Here is a 23276-nt window from a genome sequence, read left to right on the forward strand (position 1 = left end):
GTGTCCTGATTATTCGTCGCTTCACAAAAACGTCTAGTAAACACGAACTTTATAATGCGTACTAGAAGAGCTTTAAGAAGTACATTTCTTCTACTGAACAAGTGCGTTTACGTCTTAAGGTATGCACTTTGAAGCCCTCATTTACTGGAAACTTTTTTCTTGTCTTTATACATACCACCACCTCTCGAACTACGGACAGCATAGAGCTATAGTAGAGAGCGAACACAATAAAACAATAAACATAAAAAATTATAATTATTTACAGTTGCTAGTTACAGCTTTCAACTAATTCTTATTATCTCTATTTTTTTTCGTAAAAGTCATGGTATGCTGCAAAATCCAGATAACAACGAATGCATAATTCTGCTTTTATCTTATCGACATTCAATTAGTTTTTTTCTACAGACCATAAATGATTCATGTGACTGAAGATTCTTTCCACATACACATTGCTGCGTGGAATCGCCATTCTCCTTTTGATAATTTTGCATATTAATAAATAAATTAGTGTTATGAATGGGATTCTAAAAGTACCGAAGCACTCCTACTTCGGTACCGAAGACTGAACACAGTGTTGAAATACCGAACACCTGCAACCACGAAATTCACACTGGGTTCGAGTACAAAAAGAATACATAATATTGCAACCCACTGGCAACGTTCTTCTCGAGAAATTCTCAAAAGAAGATTGGAAAACTTTTTCCGTCTTTCTGTACCAAGTGCAGCTATTGCAGCAACATCTTAAAAACGATTTAAAAACAAATAGTTTACCACTATTACTGCCCTTGACCAATGGAGGCTTACGATAAACTATACACTTATAATAGCCAAAGAAATGTAGAAGAAAACTTGAAAATAAAATTTATTTTAAGCATGATCTGGAAGTTGAAACTAATGTTGAATCACAATGAAGTTATTTTCCAAAATTAAAGCGGAATTTATAATTTCTCGGTTTTTGCCACAGAATATTACAGTGACATTTGCAGCCATAGAATACTGTGATTATCCTGAAATAAAGAAGATTTCAGGAGATATAACTTACCGACGTCTTCTTGGAGGATGTAGAACGTATTTGATTTAGTGTGCCACAATAGTAAATCTTCGAAAATCAAATAAACTTTCTGATGAAATGTTTAAAAAAAGTTGTTCCGAAAACTAATTTAAAAGTACTACACGTACATTTGTTTAACTGACGAAGAACTGGAGCAATAAAAGTCACTGGATTTCAAATTTATATATTATTTGTAACAGCTTTTATTCACAGATGACAAATAAATGTTTTAATCGCTTAAATGAATAATGTTTCGAATAAATGAGGAACATCGTTTCAAAACATATGAAATGCCGCCGAGGTCAAAATACAGTTTGATGTGTTTTTACCGCAACTGTGGTATGCCCTTTAACACTGTTGAGACAAATCGGGTGTTTTGTATTCTTTCCCAAAGTAATTTAGTGCTGAAAACCAGGAATCGGATCAAATCATGTTATGTACACCGCACCGAACGGTTCAAAATGTTTTATGTTCACAACAAGCTTCTCATCCTTCATTGCCAGCCCGCTCTTTTGCTAGCTGTTTCCGCTACTTTCATCTTAAAATTCACAGTGTGGTGTTGATTACATAACTGTGAACTTTCGATCACCATGGAGGGTTATTTTCCCTTGGGAGAGCGATCGAGAGGAAGTAGAATGAGAGCTAATTCTGCGAAAACTAGAAGACAGCCTCAAACGGAAGCTTCGTAAGTAAAAACACTTGACGTATTTCATGAATGATCATTTTCAGTGAACTTTTTAATGTCGGTGGATTGATGCGTTATTCGTGTGGGAAAATTGTATAAATGCGTGTTTTGAAACTTTGATTGCGTTCTGATATCTGTAGTTATGTCGTGACGAGACGTATTTAGTCTTAGGTATTTCACCCAAGAACCGCACTTAAGTAATTCTGAGCCGCCTTGTAATCTGAAAGAAGGCAGATTCAAGTGAAGAAGTATCCCAGCAGCCGGTCTCTGTGACCGTGCGGTTCTAGGCACTTCAGTCTGGAACCGTGCGATCGCTACAGTCGCAGGTTCGAATCCTGCCTCAGGCATGATGTATGTGATGTCCTCAGGTTACTTAGGTTTAAGTAGTTCTAAGTTCTAGGGGACTGATGACCTCCTATGTTAAATCCCATGGTACTGAGAGCCATTTCAACCATTTTTGAAGTATTCCAGCATCCTACTTGGCCAAATCAAAAAATAGAGTTTACAGCGTACCGAACAAATTGGAAGAAGATCATAGACTCAGTTATATAATGAAAGTTACTTCTCCAACACCACAAAGAACTGGAAAGTATTACGCAGGAAAGTACAGCCGAAATTCCGTTGATAACAGAGAATTACATGACGCCAAGAAACTGGATGTCAAAAAACTGTTAAAAACAAGATTTGGAGACAACTGTAAAGTGGTTGATAGTTCAGTTCAATGTCTTGGCCTAAACGTCATTATGACATCAGCTGAAACTGGTAGACTGACTCATGAGAACGATGAATGTGCCTGTTTGCACGAGCAAGAAGGACTAAGTGCAAAGCTGAAGACAGTGATCTTCCCTCAACAATATATAAATAATTGTATTTTCTTACATCATGGGCTGTGTCAAACAATAAAACCAATAAAATAATGAAATGTTTCAAATAGTATTATGCGAAAACATGATTCGATCAAGAAGTGTTTTGTTACATCTAGTGGTTCAAAATGTGTTAAGTGCAGTTTAAAATTAACACGGCGCCTTCATACAAATGGAAGTGAATGATGACTGATTCTGTAACCTAATTTAAATGCTGCCACCAAGATTGTTGATTATTTCGTTTGGCTATGAAGAGAAACTTTTTTTTCGCTTCCTGTAAAATTATGATCTGTGACCTTTGTATGATCTGAAACGATGTTCCTCAAATATTTTTATCTGTTATTCACGAATAATGAATAATAATTTTTATCTGTATTCGTTATTCGCCATTGAAATAAATTTATCCAAACTCTGGCTTTAAGGGAAGCACGCTACGCATATTCAATCTGCAAATTCGCAGTATACAGGGTACTTTTTTCCAAAAACAAAAAATGTCTAATGAACTTATGTCCGGAAAAGCGTGTTTTCCATACTAGAGAACATTTATTCGGTCGCACATTGCTACAGAGACTGCTGTCTAATACGCACTGTACCACGCAGCCACAGTTACAGTATGTTTTGAAAATGGTTTCCATGTGCCCCGACGCATACGTTTACGCGCCGTAGTATGTCATCCGAACAGTGTCAAAGGCAGCATGAATACGCTGCCTCAAGCCCTCCTGGAATGGGCTCTGCATACACAATAGAGATCGCCCCATAACCAGAAATCGCACGGATTGAGATCCGGTGAATGAGCGGGCCATGCAACTGGATCCTCTCGTCCGATCCATCGACCAGGGAAGATACGATTCAGATGCGTCCGTACGTTAACGGCGAAGTGGGCTGGAGCGTAATCATGTAGCAGCCACGTAATCCTTCGAATTATCAATGGCACTTCTTCCAGTAGGGGAGACAAAATCACCCGCAATAAACGCCAAGGGTTCTGGCTTGTTACGCGACATGGAAGGAAGACTGGTCCCAAAGTACGGTCGCCAGTTACCCCGACCCACACGTTTTGGCTACACCGATTCTGACGATGATTCGCTGTCACTATAGCAAAGGGGTTCTGCATTCTATCTCACAGATGACTTTATAGAATCTGAAGATACCACTCCGCGTAAAGGTGGCCTCATCTGTCAAGAGGATGGATGACACAAATCCCGATATCGTGGTTGCCTGGTGAAGAAACCAGTGACAAAACTGCTCCCGATGTGGAAAGTCACGTTGTAAGCGAGAAGGGTAGTACCAGTTGTCTTGGAAATTGTTCCACACGGTCCCACACGGTCATCTGGCTTATCCTGTACTGGCGGGCTATCTGTGTGGTACTGACATGGCGGACGCCTTCCACAATGTTACATTTTCCTCCAAGTCTGCTGTACGAACATTTCGAATACGTCCTTCATGATTTCCAGCTTCCTGAGACGACTCTGAAACACAAGACACTGTTGCAGACAATGAATGTGTTGTGGATTGGCAGGAGACCAACCCACTAAATTTAGAGGAAGCCGAAAGGCACGCGTTTTAGCTCACGCAGGCTGGCGTGAGGTCTGGAACAGGACAAGGAAATTAGTACTTAGAAAAACGGACGCAGATGGTGGAATACTTAACTTTAATCCATTAATGTTGAACGTAGCCCTTGTCTGTACATTATTTACAATATCAATAGCAACTGATAATGGCGCCTTGCTAGGTCGTAGCAAATGACGTAGCTGAAGGCTATGCTAACTATCGTCCCGGCAAATGAGAGCGTATTTTGTCAGTGAACCATCGCTAGCAAAGTCGGCTGTACAACTGGGGCGAGTGCTAGGAAGTCTCTCTAGACCTGCCGTTTGGCGGCGCTCGGTCTGCAATCTCTGATAGTGGCGACACGCGGGTCCGACGTATACTAATGGACCGCGGCCGATTTAAAGGGTACCACCTAGCAAGTGTGGTGTCTGGCGGAGACACCACAGAATGCTGTGGTTGTTATCGGCGGTGATAGGTCTCCTGATAGAATCTTGCTGCCCGCCGCCTGTTGCCATTTGCCTTTAGCCGTCCGCTGGTGGCCGAGCGGCTCTGGCGCTACAGTCTGGGACCGCACGACCGCTACGGTCGCAGGTTCGAATCCTGCCTCGGGCATGGATGTGTGTGTTGTCCTTAGGTTAGTTAGGTTTAAGTAGTTCTAAGTTCTAGGGGACTTATGACCTCAGCAGTTGAGTGCCATAGTGCTCAGAGCCATTTGAACCATTTTTTGAACCATTTGCCTTTCCGTAAGTAAACAACTTGTCGGCAAATTCTCGATTCGAATACGGAACCATTGTATACAACACTGTATCACCTCCACTACAAGATGAGTCAGCAAGAGAAGTTACTCGGACACATCAGTACCAATTACAATGGCAGAAGAGGGCGCTAGGACATGAAGTATGAGGAACTGTACCACTCTCTAGGAGCAAACCATGCATACTGTAACTGTGGCTGCAAGGTACAGCCCTTATTAGACCGCAGCCTCAGTGACAAAGTATGACTGAATAAATGGTCTCTAGCATGGAAAAACCGCATTTTCGGACATACGTTTATTAGACTTTTTCTGTTTTGTGTCCTCTCGTCGATCAGAGTTTGTACACGGTGGAAAAAATTACCCAGCATATGCAAGTGTATGCGCGCGAGTTGCTCTGATGGTCATAGACAATCACGTAATATCCGCCTTTGACAAGCGTTTAATCGTTTGTCTTATTGGACGAGGCAGCATCGGTCATCTTCGACAACTTCCACCTACATCTGCAAAGTGTATTCGTGCCCTACCCTAGCACACGCACTTGCAGACGACGCTGATGGGCACGTGCTTGTCAACGTTCCCAGAAAGCGCGCCCACACGCGGGAGCAAAATGGCCCATCTCCCCCACCTTTCTCACGCGTCCCCACCTGTGTCTCAGGGAAAGGTGTTTTTCTTTCAAGAAAATGATTTAAAAGTCGGTGTTATGAAGGTTGGCAGGATCGAATCTGAAACCTTTACGGTTACCTACAAGACGGTACTTGACTTCCAAAACATTAAAGATACTCCCTACTCCCAGGCCTGCCCCCTTCGTTCAGAATATTACATGGAGGCCCTTATCTACTACACAAGCATGTCTTTTAAGGCAACAAGCACTTACACTAACCGAAAGAATACGTAGGAGGGTAAGTCAATTATTGTCCGCAAAGTAGTTAAAATTTTATTGTAATCAAATAGGAAACTTACAAGAACATCATTTTTCGACATAGTCTCCTTGCGTTTCAATGCAGTTCGTCCATCGTTGTACTAGCTTCCTCGTGCCCTCATAAAAGAAGGTTCTCGGTTGAGCTGCGAGCCAGGAATGCACCGCTTCTTTCACTGCTTCGTCCGAGGAAGATCGACGGCCCCTTAATACCTGTTTGAGTGGACCAAACTAATGATAGTCAGAAGGGGCAAGGTCGGAGCTATATGGAGGGTGATTCAGTACTTCAAATTTGAGTTTCTGGAACGTTTCAGCAGTGTGGGCAGCAATATGCGGACGGGCATTGTCGTGCAACAACATAACACCTTTCGACAGAAATCCTCGGCGTTTGCTTCGAATTGAAGGCTTTAGCCTGGCAGTAAGTATCTCACTGTAACGTACACTGTTTATTGTTGTTCCCCTTTCCCCATAATGTTCCAGTACTGGACCCTGTGCGTCCCAAAAAACCGTAAGCATCAGTTTTCCTGCGGACGGTTGAGTCTTGAAATTTTTCTTGCACGGCGAATTTGGATGTTTCCACTCTATACTCTGCTGTTTACTCTCTGGCTCGTAATGATCGATCCGTGTTTCGTCACCAGTAATGATCCTGTCTAAGAAGTTGTCCCCTTCGTTACCATAGCGATCCCAATGTTGTTTTCAGATGTCCACGCGCGTTTTTTTTATGCAACTGCGTGAGTTGTTTTGGGACCCATCTTGCACAAATTTTATGAAACCCAAGTCTGTTGTGGATGATTTTGTAGGCAGAACTGTGACTAATTTGCAGACGATGTGCCACTTCGTCAATAGTTAATCGTCTGTCTAAGAGAATCATTTCACGTGAACGCATAATGGTTTCTTCATTTGTGGCGGTAAACGGTCGTCCGGCTCCTTCATCATGCGTACCACTTGTGCGACCATTTCGGAATTATTCAATTCATTCATAGACACTCCGTTGTGCAAAACACTGTTCCCGTACTGTACCGAAAGTCTTCGATGAATTTCAGCCCCTGATACGCCTTCCGACCCCAAAAAATGGATCACTTAACGCTGCTCTTCTTTGGTGCAAATAGACAGCGGAGCAGCCATGCTTAACAGCACAGCAGCGATAACGAAACTAACCTAGCAGCTTGAAAATTGCAAAGATATAACAAAAAATAAACAAATCATGGATCATCAACGTAAAACGATAGTACTACCAAACTAAACAAAAATACAACTAAATTGCGGATAATAATTGATTTACCCTCGTATATATGTTACGGACAAATCCCAAAATGGGCCAGAGCGGGAACTTGCTTGCCAAGCCGCGAAGTGGCCTATGTCGCTTTCAATTGGCCGGCCAATGTCCGATGTTCCCTTGATTTCGGGATTCGACCGGGATGTTGGCAAAGTGGCTGGAAACGATCGCCCAAAATCTGAAGAAAGAAGAAAAGCAGATTTCATTCAAGAATTTCAAATTGTTTAAGTCAGGAAATGGCCAACATCGCTGGAAATTGACCGGTCAATGTCCGATCTTTTCTTGAGTTCGGGACCTGGCCGGTCAATTTGCGAAGTGGCGTAGACTGATCGTCCGGAATCGGAAGACAAATAAAGAGTTGATGAATATGTGTAATTTCAAGATGTATGCAATCTTTATTTTATCAGTCTCAATTGTAAAAAATATAAACTTTATAAAATCTATTCACTTTATAATTTTTTAATACATCTCGTCTTCACTTATTACAACAGTTTTTTTTTATTTCTACATTTTGAGCGATATGTGACGCATTTAGTAGAGCAGTTGCATCGACTGTATCCTTGGCCACTGGTCAGTGACTATAAAGACAATGTGGTTCGTAATGAGTTTTCTTCTTTGGGCTTGGATCCCAGAGTGAGCAGTGCTAGTGCAGTATAGACAAATCTTTTCTGGAATATAGTTGTTTGAGAACACCATGTTCTTTTCCCAGATTGTAGAAGGTGCTTCCGGGATCCCTGCGATCTCTGTCAACATCTGGCATACGAAAGCGAACACTGTCTCCAACTTCAGAAGATGGGAATTCTGCATCTAAACTTTTAACCATCTTTGCACCTTGTGCTTGCAAATTGTCCTGAGTTTCTGCCCTCTTCTTCCTGATTTCTTGTTTGTTATAAGACAGTTTGCAAATAATTTTCCCTCCATATACTACGTCTGCTTCATCAATTCTTCCACAAATTGCGTGCACATCTTTGCCGCAGGATAAACAACAAAGAGCTGCATTACACTCGTCTTCACAAACAACACGGAATATTTTCATCTTGTTATTGTCAGGTAACGGGTCTCGACTTTTCGGTGGCTGACCTCCACGGCGGCAGTTTTATTGTTGGGAGTAGACACACCATTTACAGCAGCCCACATTCCTTGTTCGACTTTTTCGAAGTCTCCCTCTGTCACTGTCTTATGAATAATCAGATTTGAAATACTCAGTTCCACTTTTGCCTTACAGCCAAACATTGCCTCGTATGGCGACTGCTGATTTCCTTAGTAAAAAAAAGAACGGTTTTTCACGAACTGGATGAATCGGAGACTCTCAGCCTAATGTGCTAAGTTATTTGTCTGCATCCATGTCATTACCATATTATGCATGTCCTGGTTGGCCCGTTCGATGGAACCTTGGCTTTGTCTGAGTTTTCCATGTACCAATTTGAGTTCAGGCCACATGTTATTTTGCTCATATATAACTTTGTTCGAAAACTCTCTACCATTATCTGACTGCAGCACACTTGGAGAAACTCTAGTGCTAAATATGTCAAGCAAACAGTAAGTAGCCGTGCGGTTAAAGGCGCTGCAGTCTGGAACCGCAAGACCGCTACGGTCGCAGGTTCGAATCCTGCCTCGGGCATGGATGTTTGTGATGTCCTTAGGTTAGTTAGGTTTAACTAGTTCTAAGTTCTAGGGGACTAATGACCTCAGCAGTTGAGTCCCATAGTGCTCAGAGCCATTTGAACCATTTTTTTTTGTAACGTGTTGAGTCGCATTGCGACAATTGCAGTGTAACAATATGTGTGCAAAAGTGGCCACATATGCTATGTATCTTGGTTAAAAAATTTTCAGTCATCAGTCGGATGGGCCACTGTGAACAATCGGATGGGCCACTATGATTAAACTATTAAGTACAGATCTTTTCTAGGCTGGATGGTGAAGTGCACACATTAGTCCGTTTAGTTGGGCTTCAATAATCTTTTGCAACCGAGCTACTTATATCATGTATGTGTCTGCATATGCACTACATAATCCACAATACATGACAAAGCGGGCTGTACATTGTATCAATAGTAAGGACTTTCTGTATTACTCCACTCACATAACGAATTTCTGTATGATAGTAAGCGCCATCATGTCTCTTATCTTCCACTCACTACACCTATGCGAGATATAAGACGGCGGCAGCAAAAGGGTTGTACAGTGTTCTTAGAATAAAGGCTCTCAATTTCTTTCTTTAAAAAAAATTAATAAATAGAAAAAAAGTTGTCACGAGAATTACGTCGTCTTTGTTCGAGGGATTTTCATTCAAGTTCTCCAAGCATTTCTGTTACCCTTTCGTGAGGTCCACAGGTGGTAGACAAAGACACGGCGAGAAATGCGTGCTAGGGCATACAAGCAGATGTAGGCAAGCGTGGAGGCTGCGCTGGAGTATTTTACGATGAGCGACACCTGCACAATTTCCTCAGTAAGGTGCATGTGTCAGTCGGGTCGCAATAGTCGTCTATGCAGTTGTGAGTTAATTACGTCAGTACTAAGTGAATTCAAACTTGAGCAGATTGTTGGTGCTCTTATAGTGAGTGGTTCCGTAACCAGGGGAGCCGAAACGATTGGTGTTTCAAGACGCACCGTGTCGAAGATTTTAAACCGCGTACTGGGAAAGCATAAAGACGTCATCCGCTAAGTAACAAGTGTGTGTTATTTGACCGTGACAGGCGGTCATTAAAGAGGATTGTAACCAAAAATAAGAGGACGACAGATGCAAATGTCTCTGCAGAAGTGAGTGCAGTCGCGGAGCCTGTCAACACCGAAACAAAACGAACGGATTGTTGGGTGACCGGCAATTCGAAAACCAATCATCAGCAATATAGATGTCTGTATCAGGAAAAGTCATAAACCATGGACTGTGGTCCAGTGGAAGAATGTCAGTCTGTCGGATGAGTCTTGTTTCACACTGTTTCCAACTTCAGGCCGAGTTTAAGTCCCAAGAGTGAAACATAACAGGAGTTCAGCGATATTAGTGGCAGCCATATCTTGGTGTTTCAGTACGGTTGGAGAGACTCTGCAATGTTTTTCTGGTTTTGGAGGAATACCAAAGACGGCTGGGGCATGCATGGGAATTTGGAGTGAGGAGAGAGGCGTGCTAGGATAGTCGTGCCAGGCCGCTGTGCCAGGGTGGCGTATTGGTTAGCGCATCTACCTAGGGAGCAGAAGCCTGGTTTCCAATCCCAGCCTTGGCACAAAGTTTCATCCGTCGGTTCGGTCTGCCTATACACATTCCATGGATCCCAGGGGCATTCTTCAAGGTCGCGTTACTGCCAAGGACTAAACGAAAATTTTGGCTGATCAGGTCCATCCGATGGTACAATGTTTGTTCCCCAATGGTGATGCTGTGTGAGCACAAGGACGAATAGTTTCGTCTTCAAATTGATTCAAATGGCTCTGAGCGCTACGGGACTTAACATCTGAGATCATCAGTCCCCCAGAACTTAGAAATTCTTAAACCTAACTAACCTAAGGACATCACACACATCCATACCCGAGGCTGGATTCCAACCTGCGACCTAGAAGTCGCGCGGCTCCGGACTGAAGCGCCTAGAAACGCTCGGCCACCGCGGCCGACTGTTTCATCTTCCATGGCCCCCACAGTCACCAGATCTGAATATTGTTCGGTCTTTGTGGACTACTTACCTGAACCTGCCATAATTTTGCAGGAAGTATGGTACAAGATTCCCTCGAAAACCATGGAGGATCTGTATTTATCCATTACTTGATGTTTTAATGCCAGCAAGCTTCCTATACTACAGGCGTATTAGGCATGTCAGTGTGTCGTGTTTCTGGTGTTTCCACGTTTTTGTCAATCTCTGTACATCAACCTGTTAATATCGTGGCAGCGTCAATTTGAATTCATTCCATTTATGTTGTCATGGCTAATCGAGAAATTTGTCACATTTCGTATGTGTAATTGGTATGTGATTTCCTTTATAGATGCACTGCATTTACAACAAATGTAAGTCTTCAGTTACATACTGATTATATGAGAAAGTCTCGTCTCATAACACGTCTTTGTATTACACCTACATGTGCGAGGGTATGCTGAAAAGTAATGCCTCCGAATTTCGTTATTCTGTTCTCAATATCGATTGAGGAATTACTTGTTATATCACTCGGTCGACATCCCCGTTTAGTTGACAGAAATTGCAAAACTCTGCTCGTAGAGGGCTCCTCATAGTAGTATGTAACACGGAAGTTCGTAACGTAACTATGTCAGTGCATGAGAATCACCTTGCTATAATGGAGCTTCGAAAGTAGGGAGTTCGTGGGCACAGGGAACGACCTCTCCTTCAGCATGGCAATACTAGACGACATACGAGCGCTGCGACATGTGCAACAATCCAATGATTTGGTTACATTGTCATTGACCATCCTTCATACAGTCCCGACGTAACCCTATCCGGTATTCATCTGTTACCAGATCTTAAAGAACACTTTCGAGAGCTTCAATTTTGATCCTGATGAAGAGGTACAAGCAGTGGCGAGTATGTGGCCCTGAGCCGTGACTTCCTGTGATGCTCTTGGGTGGACAGTCTCTCTGTCGAAGATACGCGCTTTGGGGCGTCCTGGTCGGCTAGCGTCCTCTGTTTAGGACGGCCGTGGCTCACGAGGTGACACTCGATCGGGGCGGTGACGGAGACTCGGTCGGCGGCAGTGACAGAGGGAAGACATCGCACGGAGCATCGTGGTGTACTGCGAGGACGCACGGTGTTGACATTCCGGCGAATGGGCCTGGAGGCGAACGGAACTGGAGTGCGGAAGCAGTCTCCGGTCAGGCCCCATCAATGAAGTCAAACGTTCCACAATGGCGGTAACAGCGAACTGGTTTCCTGTTGGGATAGATACGTTCATCGTCAGAGTAACTCTCTTGAGAAAGAAATACGTACACGTGAATAATAAAGACGTGGAATGTTAATAACATTTTTTATTTAGAAAGCTTTCTGAGTTCTCAAATAAAAAGTTCGGAGATATCATTTTCCAGTACGCACTCATAAAATGTGGCGATAAAAGGGGCTTCTGCTGTCGTAACAGACATTCTGGGTTACGAAAAGTAAACTTGCTGAGCAACCAGGTAACCAAAAAGTGAAGAATAATCCCATGGCAAAAGAAGCAAGAGAATCCGAAATTGATAATTAAAAACAAATACGTTGTATTTTATAGGATGTTTGTTTTTCTTCAGAGAACAAAGTATGTCGAAAACGAAACACTGCACGAAAAAAACATCCAGGTGAAAAGTTAATGTTAGCAAAGTGGACACCTGTCTATGTTACAACTGGCCCCATACCAATAACCCCTACAGCGTGGGCGTGCTCAGCTTCGAATTTTGAAAAGGAAATCTGTCATTTTATGGCGTATGCGGGTTCTACGCCAAAAAATACGGGTGGTTGACTACTATTCGTGGCAGATGGCGCTGTAATCCACAAATAACACGTATGCCTTTTCTCGCAATTAAGAAACGACGTATTTGATTCTACGTTTCATATACAATGTAGATGTAAACCAGTGTGTTATAATGGTTGATACTGATGTTCAAACGTTACTTGAGACTTGAAAATGTGACTGTACAATATAAACAATGAGGCGAGACATCGACATTTGTGGCAGATAAGCTGCTTGTATGCTAACGTAGTTTTCTGTTCGCTACGGAGTTGGTTGTGGTTAGACCCCGGACCAAAAAAAAAAGGTTCAAATGGCTCTGAGCACTACGGGACTTAACATCTAAGGTCATCAGTCGCCTGTAACCTAGAACTACTTAAACCTAACTAACCTAAGGACATCACACATATCCATGCCCAAGGCAGGACCATCGGAATGTTTGTTTTCGTTGGCCTTCCTCAGATTTCGGTGTGTGTTTCTTCCTATAGCGCTGGCCGCTAATGTAGCCACTGGCGGGATACGAACCACAAACATTCTAATGAGATAAAGTGTCCATGAAGTGATAGTGACAGGTGCGGCTGCCACGGATACCCGCGGAAAATTAGCTCCCCAATGGTATGAGGCAAGGGGACTCACCGAAGTCAGGCACCAAAGCGGTGAGGGGCAAGGGGATTCACCGAAATCACGCATCCCAACTCGAACAAAAATCTGTTACATCCACGTCGTTGTTCCTGAACCACGGTAAACCAGACATTGAACCGGCTAACGATATTGTACTGAATAATTAAATTTGCAATAACAATCAAAATGTCTAAGGTAAATATCAACCGCTAGAGCACTGAGGTCTACGTTTACATCGTGAGTAAAATGTAGACTTAAATGCGTCACTTCTTAATTGCAAAAACAGGTACATTTGGTATTTGTCGATTACAGCGCTTCTACCACGAATGGGAAATAATGCTTTGAAGACCGTAAGTAGTTTTTGGTGTGGAATCCATGCATGGAATATGAACGGGAAGTTCCTATTCGAAAATACAAAGTTGACGCCATCCACGCAGGATGGATGGTTAACATTGAGGTCTACGTTTACATCGTGAGTAAAATGTAGACTTAAATGCATCACTTCTTAATTGCAAAAACAGGTACATTTGATATTTGTCGATTACAGCGCTTCTACCACGAATGGGAAACAATGCTTTGAAGACCGTAAGTAGTTTTTGGTGTGGAATCCATGCATGGAATAAGAACGGGAAGTTCCTATTCCAAAATACAAAGTTGGCCCCATCCACGTAGGAGGGATGGTTAGGAGGTGGCCAGTTGTAGCAAGACGGGTATCCCCTTCACTATTAATAACTATTCATTTAGAACATCGTTTTCATAGTATGCGTCGGTTTGGAAACATCTAGCTGTCTGAAATTAATACAAACACCCAAGAAAGAATACTGCGTAGAGAAAGACGTGGATGAGAACGTACTTATCATTCTACGTAGTCGACACCTGAGACATTCATCTGCTGTAGCCGTGTAATAAAAGGCAGCTCCAGGCCTCGAGATCCCACGAGGAGCAGCGCCGTCGCCCTGCCCCGAGTCACGCGCTGAAAGAGGCAGCTTTCGCGGCGACGTAAGCCCCCGGCAGAGTGGATGGCAGTGGGTGGAGGCGTAAAGGGGCGGACGGGGGTGGCGACGGGTGGCGGGGGCGGGGAGGGGGCACGCGGAGGCTCGGGTAGGTCATCGTTCCTCCTAAAGCCGAACAACTTTTATGATCTGTAGGGGGACCGCGGCGGTTGCAATCTTGGAGCGGCCGAATCTCCGCGTTTAGCCAGGAGTGGTAGCAGCGGCGGCCGGTGCCGCCTCCATCCAATTTGTACTATCTCCGGCCAGCCGGCGGCTCTTCAATACCGATTGCTGCCGCTGCTGCTTCTGCTGTAAGGTTTGTTGTCGGCGATCGTCCGTTCTGCGCCCTCACTAGCAACGGGGAACCAGTTGGAAATTTCCAGTGGACGGCCTGGGGATCCGGAATAAGCGAGTGTGATTGTGTGCGTGTGTGTGACGTATTCAGTGGCGGTACGAATTGAAGCTGCCACTAATGCTACGGCTGCCCTCTTCCCAGTGAAAGCATTGCAATTTCAAAATCTGTCCTTGTATGTGGGAGCAGAAGAAAGATATGAATTACGAAAGTTTTAGTGTACTGACACAGTCTCCTGTATAAAGCTACATAACACATCCAAACTTAGCCATGCACCTTTTTGTGCATGTTAGAATGTGTATTCTTCGTTACACAGAGCGTTTCCGTGATACGGACGTCTGTTCGGCTGAGATGGAGCTGTAACGAGGTACGATTTAATGGCAGACTGATGATGCTTTCTAGAGAGGGAGGGAGATGTTGCTGCAGATCATTTGGCCATTTTCTTCGGCTGTTCTGGCAGGATGCGTCAGTCGTGGCATAGCCTGCATTCGACTCGTATACAACCACGTGTTCTGTATGTGACTTAGAGCACTATCTACTTGCGATCGTTAACAGCAGTCCTCTCGGTCATCAGAGTACTTCCCTCTCATGAGTGATGAAACATGACCATCCTCTACACCGAGCGAGGTGGCGCAGTGGTTAGACACTGGACTCGCATTCGGGAGGACGACAGTTCAATCCCGCGTCCGGCCATCCTGATTTAGGTTTTCCGTGATTTCCCTAAATCGCTCCAGGCAAATGCCGGGATGGTTCCTTTCAAAGGGCACGGCCGACTTCCTTCCCCGTCCTTCCCTATTCCGACGAGACCGATGACGTCGCTGTCTGGTCTCCTTCACTCAAAACAACCAACGAACCAACCATCCTCTAAACGTACGAAGATTTATTTCCTCTGCACGAACGAAGATTTACTCGACACTCCCATGTCGCATCTTGCGTATAAAATCGAGACTTCAGTTTCATAACTAAGATGATTCTAAGTTATGTGTTTATGAGGCACTGCAATCCCCGTGTATAAATCTGCTTGCAGATGTCCTGTTTACAGAGTTAGTGGATGCATGACGTGTAATTTCACACAGACGCCGCTGCTATGCGTTTATCTGTTTCCTTGTAAGAGGTTGTATCCGTTACTAACAATCATTGTATGTAGGACTGATGATGGCATAGTGTAATTACTGAACTGTGATCGGATGTGAACAGTGGACGCTACACACCTCTGAAAAGCTATATTTTGCATGTTTTAAGGAAGCAGTTTTTTCATTTTACAGTTTGTTACCATAGTTTATCGTAGAGAAACCTGCAAAAAGGAGATCTGCAATTTGGTGGAAATATATGACTTACATTGCAATATTAACAGCACTGCATTCCACGCGAATAATAGATCGGCAACTGAAGCAATCTAACATTATAGCCTGTTTTCAGTGCAGAAGCGTGTAGCCTTAGGAATGCATGTGTTTATGTTCTCTTTTACCAATACCCTCCTGGTACTGACCCCAGATCCTAGTACAATACTTTATAATTGATACTGTAGTTGATTTATGTAAAATGCTTCGAGCTCCATCCGTCTGGAGCTCCATCATGCAAAAAAACCACCGGTTTCTTGTTCTTGTTATCCGTCTGCTATTACATCACAACACTTTCAAATCTACAACTATACACCGATAAAACGTGCTAATCTCCTCAACATGCGCGGATCTGGAGAAATCTTGCGTACTTGGGTAGGTGCGTACTCGGCAAGTAGCGGTCTACTACATCTACATCTATATACATACTCCGCAACCCACCATACCGTGCGTGGCGAAGGGTACCTCTTACCACAGCTAGCATCTTCTCTCCCTGTTCCACTCCCAAACGTAACGAGTGAAAAATGACTGCCTATATGCCTCTGTACGAGCCCTAATCTCTCTTATCTTACCTTTGTGGTCTTCCCGCGAAATATAAGTTGTACTGCAGTCAGCCTCAAATGCTGGTTCTCTAAATTTCCTCAGTAGCGATTCACGAAAAGAACGCCTCCTTTCGTCTAGAGACTCCCATCCGAGTTCCTGAAGCATTTGCGTAACACTCGCGTGATGATCAAACCTACCAGTAACAAATCTAGCAGCCCGCCTCTGAATTGCTTCTATGTCGTCCCTCAATCCGACCTGATAGGGATCCCAAACGCTCGAGCAGTTCTCAAGAATAGGTCGTATTAGTGTTTTATAAGCGGTCTCCTTTACAGATGAACCACATCTTCCCAAAATTCTACCAATGAATCGAAGACGACTATCCACCTTCCCCACAACCGCCATTACATGCTTGTCCCACTTCATATCGCTCTGCAATGTTACGCCCAAATATTTAATCGACGTGACTGTGTCAAGTGCTAGACTACTAATGGAGTATTCAAACATTACGGGATTCCTTTCCCTATTCATCTGCATTAATTTACATCTATCTACATTTAGAGTTAGCTGCCATTCCTTACACCAAACACAAATCCTGTCCAAGTCATCTTGTATCCTCCTACAGTCACTCAACGACGACACCTTTCCGTAAACCACAGTATCATCAGCAAACAGCCGCACATTGCTATCCACCCTATCCAAAAGATCATTCATGTAGATAGAAAACAACTACGGACCTACCACACTTCCAGGATGAGATTTTCACTCTGCAGCGGAGTGTGCGCTGACATGAAACTTCGTGGCAGATTAAAACTATGTGCCCGACCGAGACTCGAACTCAGGACCTTTGACTTTCGCGGGCAAGTGCTCTACCATATGAGCTACTGAAGCACGACTCACGCCCGGTCCTCACAGCTCCACTACTGCCAGTATCTCGTCTCCTACCTTCCAAACTTTACAGAAGTTCTCCTGCGATCCTTGCAGAACTAGCACTCCTGAAAGAAAGGATACTGCGGAGACATGGCTTAGCCACAGCCTGGGGGATGTTTCCAGAATGAGATTTTCACTCTGCAGCGGAGTGTGCACTGATATGAAACTTCCTGGCAGATTAAAACTGTGTGCCCGGCCGAGACTCGAACTCGGGACCTTTGCCTTTCGAGGGTAAGTGCTCTGCCATCTGAGCTACCGAAGCACGACTCACGCCCGGTCCTCACAGCTGTACTTCTGCCAGTATCTCGTCTCCTACCTTCCAAACTTTATAGAAGTTCTCCTGCACTTGCCCGCGAAAGGCAAAGGTCCAGAGTTCGAGTCTCGGTCGGGTTCACAGTTTTAATCTGCCAGGAAGTTTCCTACCACACTTCCCTGGGGCACTCCAGATGATACCCTTACCTCCGATGAACACTCACCATAGAGGACACCGTACTGGGTGCTATTACTTAAGAAGTCTTCGAGCCACTCACATACTAGGGAACCAATCCCATATGCTCCTACCTCAGTTAGGAGTCTGCAGTGGGGCACCGAGTCAAACGCTTTCCGAAAGTCAAGGAATATGGCATCCGTCTGATACCCTTCATCCATGGTTCGCAAGATATCTTATGAAAAAAGGGCGAGTTGCGTTTCGCAGGAGCGATGCTTTCGTATACGGTGCTGATGCATGGACAGCAACTTCTCTGTCTTAAGGAAATTCATTATATTGCAACTGCGAATATGTTCGAGAATCCTGCAACAAACAGATGTTAAGGATATTGGTCTGTAATTTTGAGGGTCCGTCCTTCTACCCTCCCTATATACAGGCGTCACCTGCCCTTTTTTCCAGTCACTCGGGACTTTACGTTGGGCAAGAGATTCGCGATAAATGGAAGCTAAGTAAGGAGCCAATGCAGTAGAGTACTCTCTGTAAATCCGAATTGGAATCCCATCAGGACCTGGCGATTTATTTATTTTCAACCCATTCGGCTGCTTCACAACCTCAGGGATGTCTATCACTATGTCCTCCATACGGGAATCTGTACGAGGCTCAAACGGCGGTATGTTTGTACCATCCTCCTGCGTGAAAGATTTCTCAAATGCTAAATTTAAAATTTCAGCTTTCGTTTTGCTGTCTTCCTTTTCCAGGCCGGACTAATCAGTGAGTGACTGGATGGAAGCCTTTTACCCGCTTACCGATTTTACGTAAGACCAGAATTTCCTTGGGTTTTCAGCAAGAACTTTTGCTAAGATATGACGGTGGTAGTGGTTGAATGCTTCGCGCATCGCTCTTTTTACAGCAGCACGAATCTCTACTAACTTTTGCCTGTCATACTCTCGATCTTTCTTGTACCGCGCGTGCAACTGCCTTTGCTTCCTGAGCATTCTCCGAATTGTGCTGTTAAACCACGGTGGGTCTTTTCCGTCCGTAACCCACTTTTTCGGCACATACTTGTCCAATGCGTGATTTACAATGTGCTTAAAATTTGCCCATAATTCTTCCACGTCCATCGTACCGGAAGTAAATGAGGTCGATTCATTTACTAAGTGGGATGCTAACAACTGCTTATCCCCTCTTTCTAGTAAGAATACTCTCCTAGCCTTCTTGACCGACTTTTGAACTTTCGTAACCGTAGTCGTAATGACAACATCATGGTCACTAATCCCTGTCTCTACACTGACACCGTCGATGAGGTCTGGTCTGTTCGTGGCTACCAACTCCAAAATATTTCCATTACGCGTTGGCTGTCGATTTAGCTTCTCAAGACAGTTTTCGGACAATTTGTTCAAAAGTAATTCACACGACGGCTTGTCTGTACCACCTGTAATGAATCCATAGACATCCCAGTCAATACTAGGTAGGTTGAAGTCGCCTCCGACTAATATAGCATGATCCGGGTACTTCTGCGATACAGAATGTAGACTCCCTTTGAATGATTCTAGAACTGCCACGGTTGAACCTGGTGGCCGGTAATAACACCCCACAATTAACTTTATTTCCCCTAGCCCTTTTAAACGCGTCCAGATAACTTCACAATCACACTCTTCTTTGACCTCAGTAGACACAATACTTTTGTCAACTGCAATGAACACACCACCTCCTACGGTGTCTAATCTTTATTTCCGATACTACTCGTCAGCTGCAGATTAAATCGGTAACGGCGCTGCAGGGCGGGTAGGTCAAAGACAGTGCGATGGGGTCTTTCAGTCACTAACTTTATCCTAAGACAGCAAGATTGTCCTGTGGCTCCCATCCGTATAGAGACAGATCGTAAGTTATGCACTATGGTCGAGGTTTTAGAAATACGTAGATCGCTGGCTGTTATACTTTGATGATGTACAAGTGTTGGAGCATTGCCGCGCGGGATTAGCCGAGTGGTCTGTGGCGCTACAGTCATGGACTGTGCGGCTGGTCCCGGCGGAGGTTCGAGTCCTCCCTCGGGCATGGGTGTGTGTGTTCGTCCTTAGGATAATTTAGGTTAAGTAGTGTGTAAGCTTAGGGACAGATGACCTTAGCAGTTAAGTCCCATAAGATTTCACACACTATTTCTTTGTTGGAGATTTAATAGTGGCAACTATTTATTTACAACTCGTACAAAATAGATACGAGTTTCAAAGTTTTACTGACCCTCACAGTAGTCACCAGCATTGTGTATAACCCGTAGCCAACGATTTGGAAGTCGTACGATACGCTTAGAAGTGCCAACTGCGTTGACAGTTGGAGCGGCGCAGTCTATTGCCCGACGATTCTGTAGCAGTTCTGAAGCGAATGCCGTGAAGTGTTTCCTTCAATTTAGAAATCGATTTGAATTCACGAGGGCTTTAAGTCAGGGGAGTGCAGTATGTGGTATAGCACTTAGCAAAATGGTTAAAATGGCTCTGAGCACTATGGGACTTAACATCTGAGCTCATCAGTCCCCTAGAACTTGGAACTACTTAAACCTAAGGACATCACAGACATCCATGCCCGAGGCAGGATTCGAACCTGCAACCGTAACGGTCGCGCGGTTCCAGACTGAAGCGCCTAGAACTGCTCGGCCACTAGCACTTAGCAGCCCCATCAGTCAAACAAATCAGAAACAGCTTGCACTGTACGTGATTGACCATTGTCCTGCAAAATGATGGTCGGGTCCTGCAGAAAGTGTCATCACTTCTGTCTCTAAGCTGGTTGTGTTTCAAAAATGAACAGCATAGAGACAGAAGTCTAGGACATGTCCGAAAGAACATCTGCCATCTTCATATAGTTAAGGCTAACCTGCTAATGACCTCCTTTAGTGCGGATGCATACGATTTACCTGAGCTCTCATGAGACTTGATGGATTGTCTGCCACGAGTAATGGGTATAATAGCAGTGGAACTACGAATGTGGTGTGTGGACTATAAGCTGAGAATGTGGATCTCACGGGGAGCGTGCAAGGAATAAATCCCTGCAGTCGCACTATCCTCTGTGCCATCGGTGGCTCAGATGGAAAGAGCGTCTGCCATGTAAGCAGGAGATCCCGGTTTCGAGTCCCGGGCGGGGCACAGATTTTCAACTGTCCCCGTTGATGTATATCAACGCCCATCAGCAGCAAATGGTATTGATTTAATTATAATTTCATTCTAGGGAGCTGCCCGGTTACTAATGGCATTTGTTCTTTCGGACATGTCCGAATGAACAGACGCCATCTTCATACTACAAGAAGGGTAAGTTTGCACTGTTACGGATATCATAGAAACATTACAAGACCGATCTGTGATTTATAGGAGCTCCATCAACAAAGGTATTAGTTCGTAGACTTCCAAGGACAAACTCAATTTGAATAAAATCTTTTTGACATTAGAATGCGTCATTATGAAGTACCATCAGTTTTACGTGCCTTGTTCATAATGTGCAAGAGACAGTAAAAAATCGTGCTGTTTACATCACTGGGCTTTAAGCACATTTGCCGTGATATACTCCGCGCTGTGCAGGAGTAGCTTCATCGAGAGAGATCGGTAGATAGTGAAGGACACACGTATACACCCTATCTTAGTTAACTGTCAGTATATTGAATACTTCAAGTCAACAGACGCTTTATCTATGTGTCTTGCAAGTTCGTGATATTGATCTTCCAAGGTAGTGACAGATTCTGTAATTTCTTAAGCATGCAGATGCCAGAAAAGGGCATTTTCAGCTTTCCATATAGGTCTATAACATGCTGCGCTATTCCTTTTGTCGTAAACTGCAAGTAGGTAATGTGTTGATGTAAACTGTTTTAAATGTGTAGAGACTTCAGAAAGTAAGCTAGACATGTCACTCCAGGCTAAGTCTGTTCCTCAACAAGAATGATAAATTATCAGGAGAGAGTACATGATACCGGTTTCCTTCAGACACAGTTCTGCAGTCTTGAGGATAACACGTGCATCACATTGTGCGCCCAAATTGGCGCGACAACCGAAAACATACCTGACAATTGAAGGACGCGGAACAGAACTACTTTTGTGATCAAAAGTCTTAATCCATACAGTCTCACCGCAAAATTCTGGCGTATAAATGGTGCAAACAATTTGACCAACGCCGCACAGGCGTCCAGATCTTGCATCATAATAGCGTGGAGGTATGTGTGGAGGTGATTGGACTGATAGTGCTTTAGATAATTGACCAGCCATCTTCGTAGGTCATGTACGTATCTAGTATAAGCAATCGAAAATAGCGGTAATAGATGTCTGTGCATTATTTACAACTAAATCCCCTAGACCCTGGACAGAAATTTAAAAAAAAAACTAGTTTTTTTTTATTCATCAATCTTCTAACTGGTTTGAATTCCGCTTATGAACCAAACTCTTTAATTCAGAGCACCACTGTCACCCAGTGATGATATATTCCAACATCTGTCTTCCCATAAAGATTTTACCTTCTATCTACAACTTACTCTACTTCTATGGATTTTATTTCTTGCCAACACAAGGACTTTAATTCTGACGCTCCTTCGTCTCAACATTTTCCACAGATTTCTCTCCTAGGCAATTCTGCGGAAGCCTCCTGATTTCTTATGTAATCAGTCCACCTAATTTTGAAGATCCTTCCAGTTAGCACCACATATCAACCGCTTCAATTCTTTTCCGATTTTCCCACAGTCATGATTCGCTGCCATACAGTGCTGAGCTCAAAATGTACATACTCAGAAATTTCTTCAAATGAAGGCCAGTGTTTGATACTAGTAAGGTTATTTTGCCCAGGAGTTCCCTCTTTGCCAGTGTTAGGCTGGTTTTTATCTCTTCCTTACTTTGTCCATTATGTATTATTTAGCTTTCAAAGTAGCAGCATTCCTTAGGTTTTTCTAAATTTATGGTCATGAGTTTTAATGTTAGGTTTATGGTTAATCTCGTTTCTGCTACTTCATATTATTTTGGTCTTTCTCAGGTTTACTCTCGATTCATTATCTGTACTCATTAGATTGTACATTCCGTTCAATATGTCCTTCACTTTCACTGAGGAGAGCGCTGTCATTACCGAATCTTATCCTTTCTTATTAAGTTTTAGTTCTACTCTTGAAACTTTCTGTTGTTCCGTTATCGGTTCTTCGATGTGTAGGTTAAAGAGTAGGGGCGAAGGACTGCTAAAGATTATGACTTGTTATTCCGACACCTTTTAGTCCCAGCAGTTCGTTCGTGGCCTCTTACACCTGTTTTTCCTTCCTGGTTTCTGTATAGTTCACACTTATACATTTTGCATTCTTTTTACAGGTCGACAAATCCTATGAAGCCATGGATAGCTGATTTCAAAGAATTGCAAAAATTACACTAGATGAAGGAAACAAGTTTATAGTTTAACGTCCGGTCGATATCTACGTCATTAGAGACGGAACACGACGTTGGGTTTCTCAAGGATGGGGAAGAAAATCGGCTGTTAGATGGAGTTTGATTGAAATATTATAAAATGAAAAAAGTGTGGTGTGTAGCACTTGTAAAGAGATACACGCCAAGATCAAAATGACTTC

This window comes from Schistocerca piceifrons, chromosome 5 (assembly GCF_021461385.2).
Source record: "Schistocerca piceifrons isolate TAMUIC-IGC-003096 chromosome 5, iqSchPice1.1, whole genome shotgun sequence".
NCBI classification, from domain to species: Eukaryota; Metazoa; Arthropoda; class Insecta; order Orthoptera; family Acrididae; genus Schistocerca; species Schistocerca piceifrons.